This window comes from Sinocyclocheilus anshuiensis, unplaced genomic scaffold (assembly GCF_001515605.1).
Source record: "Sinocyclocheilus anshuiensis isolate Anshui unplaced genomic scaffold, SAMN03320099.WGS_v1.1 scaffold1341, whole genome shotgun sequence".
In the NCBI taxonomy this organism is placed as follows: Eukaryota; Metazoa; Chordata; class Actinopteri; order Cypriniformes; family Cyprinidae; genus Sinocyclocheilus; species Sinocyclocheilus anshuiensis.
This window is the reverse complement of record NW_015553274.1, coordinates 1,043,154-1,053,010: the sequence shown is the minus strand read 5'-3', so window position 1 is coordinate 1,053,010 and position 9,857 is coordinate 1,043,154. Positions and strand designations below refer to the sequence as shown.

The 9,857-nt window shown below is 37.2% G+C and overlaps 1 long non-coding RNA gene across 1 annotated transcript in view; it reads left to right on the top strand.

The window, feature by feature from the left end:
- Nucleotides 1-8,131: 8,131 nt before the first annotated feature.
- LOC107668204 (uncharacterized) overlaps nucleotides 8,132-9,857 on the top strand; it is a 4,323-nt gene continuing 2,597 nt past the window's right edge. The window contains exons 1-2 of the long non-coding RNA XR_001631871.1: nucleotides 8,132-8,298; nucleotides 9,252-9,382. This is a non-coding gene — a long non-coding RNA (uncharacterized LOC107668204). The remainder of the gene's footprint in view (nucleotides 8,299-9,251; nucleotides 9,383-9,857) is intronic.

The following is a 9,857-nucleotide window of genomic DNA, read 5'->3' as shown; positions in this document are numbered from 1 at the left end:
AAGGTATCAATAAGATGTAATGAGCTCTGGATTAGGGAAAGACAACAAAACAGGCTAAGTGAAAAGTCATGGTGTATTAGACAGCCAAGTGTATCTCTTTTGCCCAGTTTTCTTTAGCAGTCCATTATCATTAGCCAATCAGTAGCAGAAAAGCCCCAATTCCTATGTGGCTGTCACAATATTGAGAGATGGGAATAATCTAATAAGAGTCATAACAAAAAATGTGTGACCTCATTGGTATTCATACATTTTGAATCTAAAATAAAAGGATGGACACGCGGTGAGCGTGATTTCACCAAGTACAACATGTTCCTGGATCAACATCCTTGTTGATCCTGGAACAACATTCCAATTAACCAATCAGAATTGAGAGATAACTTTTCAGGAATTATCTGTTTTAGGCTTACGATCAGGGTTAGGTGCTTCTACACCCTTGTTAATCAGCTATCATTTCCATCTGATTTCAGGAATAAATTATGGTAGGGTTAGGTTTAGGGGTAGGGATTGGGTTTAGTCTATATTTTTGGACAGTAATGTTGATCCAGGATCAACAAAAGATGTTGATCCAGGAACATGTCTTACTTGGCAAAATCACGGTGACCATGGACACGCTTGGTGTAGAAAGGTAGAATCAACCATCCTCAGTGTCATGGACTAAAAAGTTTACATCATCTCTGTACAAGTCACTTATGTTTCATTGTTTATATGTGTATTTTGAAGTGGATAATTGTTTATAAATTTCATTGTGCCAAGGTTGGAGATACTTTCGGGTCTCTTTACTCTTCCAAGATCATGTATTTGGATGACTTCTCAGTTGGTGACAGAATGCACATTTTTTTCCAAAAGACAATTTTATTAATTATATAAAAAACTGAACCATAAAAAGTTGTTTTTTTAATCTTCGGTTTTATTGCATAGTTGGTCTGTTACTTACTCTTTGAGTCAAATGTAGAGTGCTTAAGGTCACTGCAGTCAGTGGTGCATGTCACGCAGTAGTGCGTTTCTACAGGTAGCAGTGTGTTTTGTCTCTGAAGAAGCTGTCCTGGAGAGCGCTTTCACTGTCTGTACTTGAGCCTCTCATAAAACAAAGCTCATTTTCCTCAAGAGCTCCAGCATTCCCACATTATTACTTGGTCTACAAAAGGTGAGTCACACTTTCCATTCAGCCAACCTGCTGGTCCAATCGCACAGCCACTTTCTCCATGTGAATTCCATTTAAAATGCTGTCAAGCACCACTGGTACATTGCATTTACTTTATATTTACTGTTTCACACATAAAATGTTGCACAAAAGACCCTTAACAACTTAACAACAGTAGCAGTAACCCTCAACCCCAGACAAGCTTGACTGGATAAACTCAGGTGAAGTTGAATAAAATATTCAACTTATTAGCTTATTCAAATTCCATTTGCAATGCAATAAACCTAATAGGCTATATTTAGTTACAGTATATTGCTAGTTTGTTTTATGTACAAGTGATCATGGTTTTAGGGGGAAAAAAAGCCAAATGTTTTAGCACCCGGTTATGGCTTGCTTGTAAAAACAAAAGAGACCTTTTTTTGGGACATTTTTAAGATGTGCTGTTACCTAGCATCTGACTTTTCTTTAGCTGCTTCAGAACAGCCTTCGGACCATTCATTTTATTCCCCTGTAAAGCTGACATCTGAACAAAAGTTTTGGGAGCTAACTTTGCATTTCAGCAAGTTTATTGGGAGTTGTATGTCATTTATTTTTGAGGTAAAAAAAAAAGAAGCTTGTACTGACCACAGCAAAAATAAGATGCACTTTCATAGTCTTTATACACTGCAGAAACAAATGCGAGTTCAGTTACATTGAAAGTCACTGTTGATTTCCGTTTAATTTTCTTTTGTCTACATTCTTCTATGGAGTTGTCAGAATTCAGCACTTAAAAACCACTTTTTTTCATATTTTTATTTTGACTAGAAGACAAGCTTAGACCTTTCTTTCATCTCTTCTCATATTTCTTCTGTAGTAGCCTATCTGTTTTGGGTGTCTGGATTGGGATCAGCTCTGGTGAGCCTGTTTAAACTCGGGTACTGGGCCACTGCCATGGAACAGTTAATGTTCCTACAGCTTCCATATTTTAATAAACACATTATTATTCAAAGCTGTCGATGCATACACTGTATTTTGCACCATAACCTCTTGTATGGCTTCATTTGGAGCATTTTCCAGTTCAGTGACATGAGCATATGAAGTATGTGGAATATAGAGCCTATATGTGGAAGTCTGATTCAAAATTGAATTTAAAGATATACAAATGGCTATGTTTCTATGAAGAGAAGCAACTTACAGAACTAAGAGTTATCCTGTTTACTCAGAGTTCATACTTGGGTTTACACAGCTCAATTTTGAGCATTGTACAACCCAATGAAACAGCTTTCCATCCACAGATGATTCTTTCATGGATGGTAAGAGCTTTCTTTTAATTAGCAGGAATGACTAACGGAAAGAATGAGCTCAAATAATGGAGAGTGAGAGAGGGAGCAACAGATTGAGGTTGTTGGGTACAGTCAGGCCATTGGCCTGATGGCAAACATTTTTATTGCCATATGATCATCTAGTCAAGACATCTACCAGCAGGAGTTAACGCCAATGGCCCGCTAGTTAAACCATTACATAACTGTCATGAATATTGTTTTAATTGGTAATCATTTTGTTTTCCCTCGTTTCCCCAATTTCACTTGGCATCATGTTAGTGTTTTTTTTTTTTGGATTATTCTTTAAAATTTGATTATGTTTTAGTTTGATGACACCATCCTCCGGGAAGTGACATTATGTTTGATGGGAAAACGACATCAACACACATCAGTGAGTATTAGCATAATAATTTGATTAATTCTGTGATGTTGTGGTTTTAGTTTATGTGCTTGAACTTGACCAGACCATATTTCTGAAAGTCTGGTAAGGCTTTTTATAGTAATACTGACACATGCATTTTTTTTTTTAAGTTAAGCTGTGTCGGATGTATTGATGTAAAAGTCAAACAGAGCAAAATAAGAGACAAAGGGTGTTCAGACAATAACCAGTCACAGAAGTGAGTCAGAGGATCTGAATGCAACATAAAACAGGAACCTAAAAAGCCATCAATATACACAGAAAAACGCCCATCTGTCATCTCTTTAACTTTCAGCATACAGTTCATACATAAGGACCCTAAGAATGTAAAAGACTGGGTAAGCATTTATCATCCTTATTATCTTCTCCATTTCTGTGTCATTTCTGTTGCTGCAAGTTCAGAACTAGTGAAAGTGTTTTCTTCAAGAGCCACAAAGGATGAAATTTCAGCCTAATGTTCATGTTGAGAGTGATTATAAACCTTTTTATCTGTACCAACACTGCAGATTGATTTAGAAGCTTATTGTATTGTATATTGTATTAAAACCAGGGGCCAGGAATCCACTCGCTAATAGGTGATGTTGTTCTTCCATCTGTCATGGCCAGGTCAAGCTTCTTGTCTTCGAGTCTTATTATTGTTAGTTCTCCTCTACACAGATTTTGCCCATTAGTTTCGATATGACTAGGCTAAAAGAGGCTGACTCTTTTTCCCTTAAATTATTAACTCACTATTTCCAGTGGTCCCTGGAAGATTGATTCTGACAGGATTTTTTAGACGAATGCACATGCTACCATAACCTTCATATTAAGAGTGAAAAGGAAAAAATTGTGTTCAGCTGAAGTAATGACACATTCCGACCTGCACTTAGCAGGAAGAGTACTTTGACTATGTCTATTTTTCAAAGCATGTTGAAATGGACAAGATGTACCAATAGAAGCACCTGGATTTTTTCATGCTTTGCAGTAACTGTTCCCAGTTTATTTTGAATCGGACATACCTGAAAAAGACTTGCATTTAGAGTCCCTGGGCAAAAAAGCATTGTCCTGAAAGCATTTGCATCTGTGGTCTCTACGATATAATTTAGCTTGCAATGTTTTTGAGAAACGCAGGCCTGAACAATTCAGTGACTGGGTAAGTCTTATTTAAACTGCTAACCGCACATGGAGGCGCATGTTTTCCTGAGTGGATTTTAAAGCATTGTTACACTTTCCTCTAGTCATTTTTTGTTGCTGCCTGGAGCTTCTGGAGCTCTGGCTGGCACAGAAAAGATGCGTGATTTTCTTTTTTATGTTGATGAGAGAATATGTAGGCATTATTTCAGTTTAATTGAAGATTTTTTTTTTGTGACTAAGTCTCATAAATAATGGCTGTTTAAAAAAACTCAACTGCAAATTTACACACCTGTCAAGGGTTATTTTTATTCTGTCTTAAGCCTATCAGAGTGTCTCACTATTCAAAAACAGCTTAACCTGTTAGAAGATACTCTGTGGTTTTTGATTTAAGCTAGAGAAGCCCTCGCTCTTAGCCCATGCATTCCAGCACCATAAGAAGTTCAGTAAAGTAATACCGCTCCTCTTTGAAGTGCCCCCCAAGATCAAATCTTTGACATCACTAACTCATTTCAAGTCTAAGCAAAAAACCCGCACCTTCTTGAAGTTCCAGTCTGTGATTATGTTGCAATAAAGTGGATTCATGGTCATCTGGACTTCTGGCCGACTCGCTATATGGACCCTAGTCCCTCGATTGAAAGAACATCTGTCGCTTTTATCAAAACTCTATTGACTTGTGACTGTGTTGTCACTGACAGTTGACGAACCAGTTAAAAGCTCCTTTGTTTGAATTGTTATTATGGTTTAGAAAGAAAAATGTTTAGAGAGCTCTAAATATTTCAGAGACATGAGATATGGGGCAAGCTAAGCTTAAAGCAGTCTTAATCAAAAGCATCAAAGAGTAACGAAACACCAAAGAAATCGCTTAAATCTTGAATTATCCATCGTGGGCCTTTAGTAAACAGGCAGAGGCCCTACTGGGCTGGTTAAGCACACACACTGAACTGGGATCAGGCCTTTAGAAGCTGCGTTGGGGAACATCTGTCAGTGCGGTCAAGCTCTCACTCACTCAGTATTTGGGGGTGGTTTTTTGTGCTATTTTGGATTGGGTGCTGCTGCTAAGGGCCAGTCTGGCAGAGAGAAGTGTGGGGAAAGCCACAGTGGCATCTGTCTCCTGGGGCCCTCAGCTGAAGAACCCACCGAGGACCCAACCATTACGTTCTGATGACTGTGATGCTCTAAAAATTACTTAGGGGTCACCTCCGGACAGATTTTATGAACTTGTAACAGCATAGATGTGATTATTTGTGACAATATGTTATCTTGCACACAAAGTAGACTATTCATTCACTCCGTCTATTCATTTATTATTTACTATATTAGGGTGACCATACATGCAGACCGATCGGTGTATGACATCAAAATACCCCGAGAGCATTTTGAAAGCATAAGGAACCGTCTGTATGGTATTTTGATGTCATACACTGATCGGTCTGCACACGCAAACAAAGCCAAAACCTAGATATTTTAGGCAATATAGAAATCCTGGCCAGGACGCGTCCTGGGAAAATGGCACGTATGGTCACCCTAACTATATTAATTTTGGTTAAAGAGTGCCCTCACACATTTTTAGTGGTCTTGGTCTTGGCACCATTTTTCCCAAGAAGATTTTAAGTCTTTGTTAAAGATTTATATGCCATGCCATGAACCAAACCAACCAGCTGCAAGGTGAATCACAACCTTGCAAACTTTTATTTGCAGCAAAAAAGTTATTTGAAAATTGGGCCAAAAGATAAAAGTACAAGACTGTGTACTTAACAGCTTTTAATGACGCTGTGGAAAAATTAATTTAAATTAATCTGGCTATTAATTTAAAGATGCTGTTTTTATATAGAAACAATATATTTTAACGTTTATTGTGAAATATGCAAATATAAATACATATTTAAGTTATTAGGGAAACTTTATTACATCATTTGCAGTACTTCATAGCAGTGGGTGGGTGCTAAATTATTTTAAAATGATTTTGATGTGATTTGCTTGACTCTGTTCTCGGATTGGTGGAGATTTTTATGTAGTTTTCCACCAAAAATTACACCATCCAATTACACTGTTCAAATTATTTAACAAAGTTGAAATAATGCAAGCTGATGGCTTCAACAAAAGCATATACCACTGATTAACACCCTTGTAGCTCACAGTATGTCTGTATTTAAAAGGTTTACTGTAAAAAATCAGTTCCCATATGGATAAAAGAAGGGGGATTTTTACTCCCAGAAACTGACTAAACTGACTTAACTTGTTTGTTTATTTGTTTTCTTTTGTGGTTAAAAAATAACCCATCCAGCAATGTGGAACACCCAAGTGCATACATCACCCAGTTGAACCATTTTTGCCACAGCTGACATGCTTGCTAAAGCAAAACATGGAGACAGGCCAAGAAACTTTGGATTACGTTTCCGTGGTATAATGTAAATGCACAAATACTGCTTGCTAAAATCCCAAAGAAGGAGAACATCATGCCATGTAACCACTTTAGTACTGAGAATCACCCAGTGGTTCAGTGGTCAAGAGAAGTATTGATGGTTTTTAAATGTCTTACGTTAATATGGATTAGTCTCTGTGGCTTTGATCACTTTGATGACCACTATTAGCATGAATTTTGGTCATTATTTGCTAATTTACTAGTTACATGTGAAACTCTGGTTTAGACCAGTTTAATGAAGCAGGAACTGCTAATGTAGAGAGCAAGTCTTCGCATATATTTTCATTACTGTCATTTCCACAACATCATAGTCAGTTTACGCAGATTAACTACAAACTACAAAAAAGTTCAATTTGATATCACCATTTTACCTGATTGACAGATCTAATAATGTTACAGTAAGCAAATTTTTTTTTGTCTGTCTTCACAAATGGGTACTGGTTTAAACTGAACTCTCACATTAAGTTCTGTGACATTTCAAATGATTCCATCAGTCATTTTAAAGTCTAAGCAGCTCTTTGCTCCAGTCTTTTACTTGGCATGTCAACAGTGTTTTTTCTCTTAATTAGTTGCCTAGTCTGTGACAAATTTGAGTCAGAATGATGTCTAAAACCCTTAATTTCCAGCCCAACATAAGAAAGCCACAATAATATTAATTCACCTGATCCAAAGGCCTCAGTCACAGGTTAGTGATTGTGCTTGCTTCTCTTGAGTCCACGTGACCCGTTTCACTTGTTTTAGTGAGCACAGTTTCTCTCACAGTTCTTGGAGAATTGTTACATTGGGACACTTGCCCTTGCTCATAAAAGCATGCAGTCATTTCGTTTGAAGCACTCCCCAGATCACTTCCAAAAGGCTTAAATATCATTATAAGGCAAACCTGGCTCTGCATCTACCATATCTTTATTACCGTTGCTTTAATGGCTTCTGTGGGAGTGAAGTCATCTACTTAAATCTTACATCTGAATGTTATGCAAAGGTCCTCCAGTGTCCTCTGATCTCGTTGCAGTAAAGCTTCAAAAATGTGTGTCTGCAAATATAATCCAGATTGACATGTCTTGAAAATTATGCACATTTGAGTTTGACCCAAAATGATTTTGACAAACACATAAGAATATTTTTGGGTTATATTTCTGAACTGAATTATGCTCATCAATTCTGGCAGCTCTGTGTAAGATGAAGGTAGGTGGAATTTTTGAATAGTTTATTTTTTATGCTATGAATGTGACATTCCTGTTTCTTCTGACACTAAATCAGTTTTAGGTTGTACGAAAAGCCTTTTAGGTAAATCATTATGTCAGATTAATGTCTTTTCGAATGATTATGATATTTTAACTGTTGCCAGGGATTACTTTAGGTGGATTTCTGGAGTGGAGAAATTATGGATCTCACATGCTGTGAGTTTGTCATTAAAATAACATTGTTTCTGAGAAGAATTTTACTTTGGGTGGCATATTAATTCTTATATTAATACTGGCTTTATTCAAACAGTTCCTGAAAAAATCCCTATCCATCAAGTTAATCAGGAGTGCCTGCACTATAATTTTACTCAGTGTTATTTGGACAGTCTTAAGCGGTGTTTGTTCCAAGTTCTTTTGTGCTTCAACTGGTTCTAAACTGACGCAGAGGCGCACAAACCACAGGATTGGCCGAACACTTGTCGAGCTGTCAGGCATGAGCAGTGCAATCTGTCTTGCTCTGAGATCCTGCATTCTCAAACTTGCTAGATTCTTAATACATGGCAGCTGCTCTTTTGCCACGTGGCAAGCGCCATAAAGAGCAGCTTTCTTTTAGTTTGAAGTATATAGTGTTGAGATTCAGCTCATGCTGAATCTCTTTCCCCTGTGCCAGACTCCAGCTTGAGGTGAACCTCAGTGCACAAGTACACCACGCAGCAAACCAGGTAAGACCACCCCTGAGCATTACACTGTCTGGGCCAAATCACTATTTTTTTGGGCTCGTGCAGCATTTAGAACTATATTTTGTCTGAGTTTTGAGGGTTAAATAGATAGTTCACCCTAAAAGTGAAACTGCTATTCACTCACCCTCATGTTGTTCAAAAACTAAATGTAGTTCTTATGTGGAACACAGAAGTGAATTTTTGGAGAATATCAATGCTGCCCTTTTCCATACAATGAAAGTGAATGAGAAATGAGACTGTCCAAAATGACAAAAAAAAAAAAGGTCATTAAATGTGGTTCAAATGACATCTTCTGAAGCCATATTATACTTTTTTTCTGGTAAGGAACTGATTGAAATTTGAAATATTGTTTGCTTAAAATGTTGACATCTGTCCTAGCTCTTCTTGATGCACTGATGAGAGAAGATGTGATGTCTGATTCGTGGACAATCTTTTGAGACTGATCTTTTCAGACTGATCTAATGATCTGGTTGAATTATCTGGAAAAATTATCAGTGAATAATGACTTATGATTTAGTTTCTTCAAGTCATATTGCGTTGGTGGACTTGAAATGTAGCAAACAAGTTTGAATGAGTATGTTTGAAGTATGAATCTTTTTCATAATACTTTTTATTTTTGACACTTTTAGGCATGACACTCCAGTTCTCGTTGTCATTCGTGGAAAAGAGTAGCTTGAATGTTCTTCAAAAATGTATTTTTATGTTCAGTGGAAGAAAGAAAGTCATATGGGTTTAGAACAACATGATTGTACATCCTATTTGCCTGTCAAAGTCAGCAAATAACAAAACAAAACAAACAAACAAAAAAACTGAGATTCTTGTTTCTTTTTTTGTATGAACTGATAAACGTGTTAAGCTCTTAGACAAGGCACGTGAATCTTTTAATATAAAACCTAACTTCTGCTCATGCATTCATGCCATTGTCTGTCATTCAGGGTTCACACACCCTCCCACAGTCCCTCCTGACCAGACCCAGGCATCAGATTGTAAGGAGAGAGTACAGACCAGGTGCAAACAAAATGTGAAATACTTTCAGTGGGTGGAACTGCAGGCCACGGAGGAGAAGGTTACCATGCCTCTTTACATTTTTATAGGCCCAGAGATTTACTGTTTCCCTCTAAGGGACTGAGATTCTCCCCCCACAGCGTGGGATTCCTCTCTGAAAGATTGAGCTGACACAAACAGGCTGCCAAAGATGATCAGGATGAGCGTCTAGTTTATAACCAGTCACCATTTATGTATATAACCCTTCACTTATGCTGCTGTTTTGCATCATGGTTTGAATTAATATCTGATGGCCTTGATGCTTATCTGAGGAGTTTTCCCCCAAAGTAATAAAGCACATTTTCGTTGAATGATAGCATCTGCAGTGGCTTTAGCTGTTTGTTTATTTTCTTTTGCAGTATTTGGAGTTAGTTTAACTTATGCTTATGAAAGTACTCAAGCAAGTTCCTTTGTGCAGTTACGTTTAAACCTCATTCATTTAATATATATATATATATATATATATATATATATATATATATATACAGTGTTGGGGG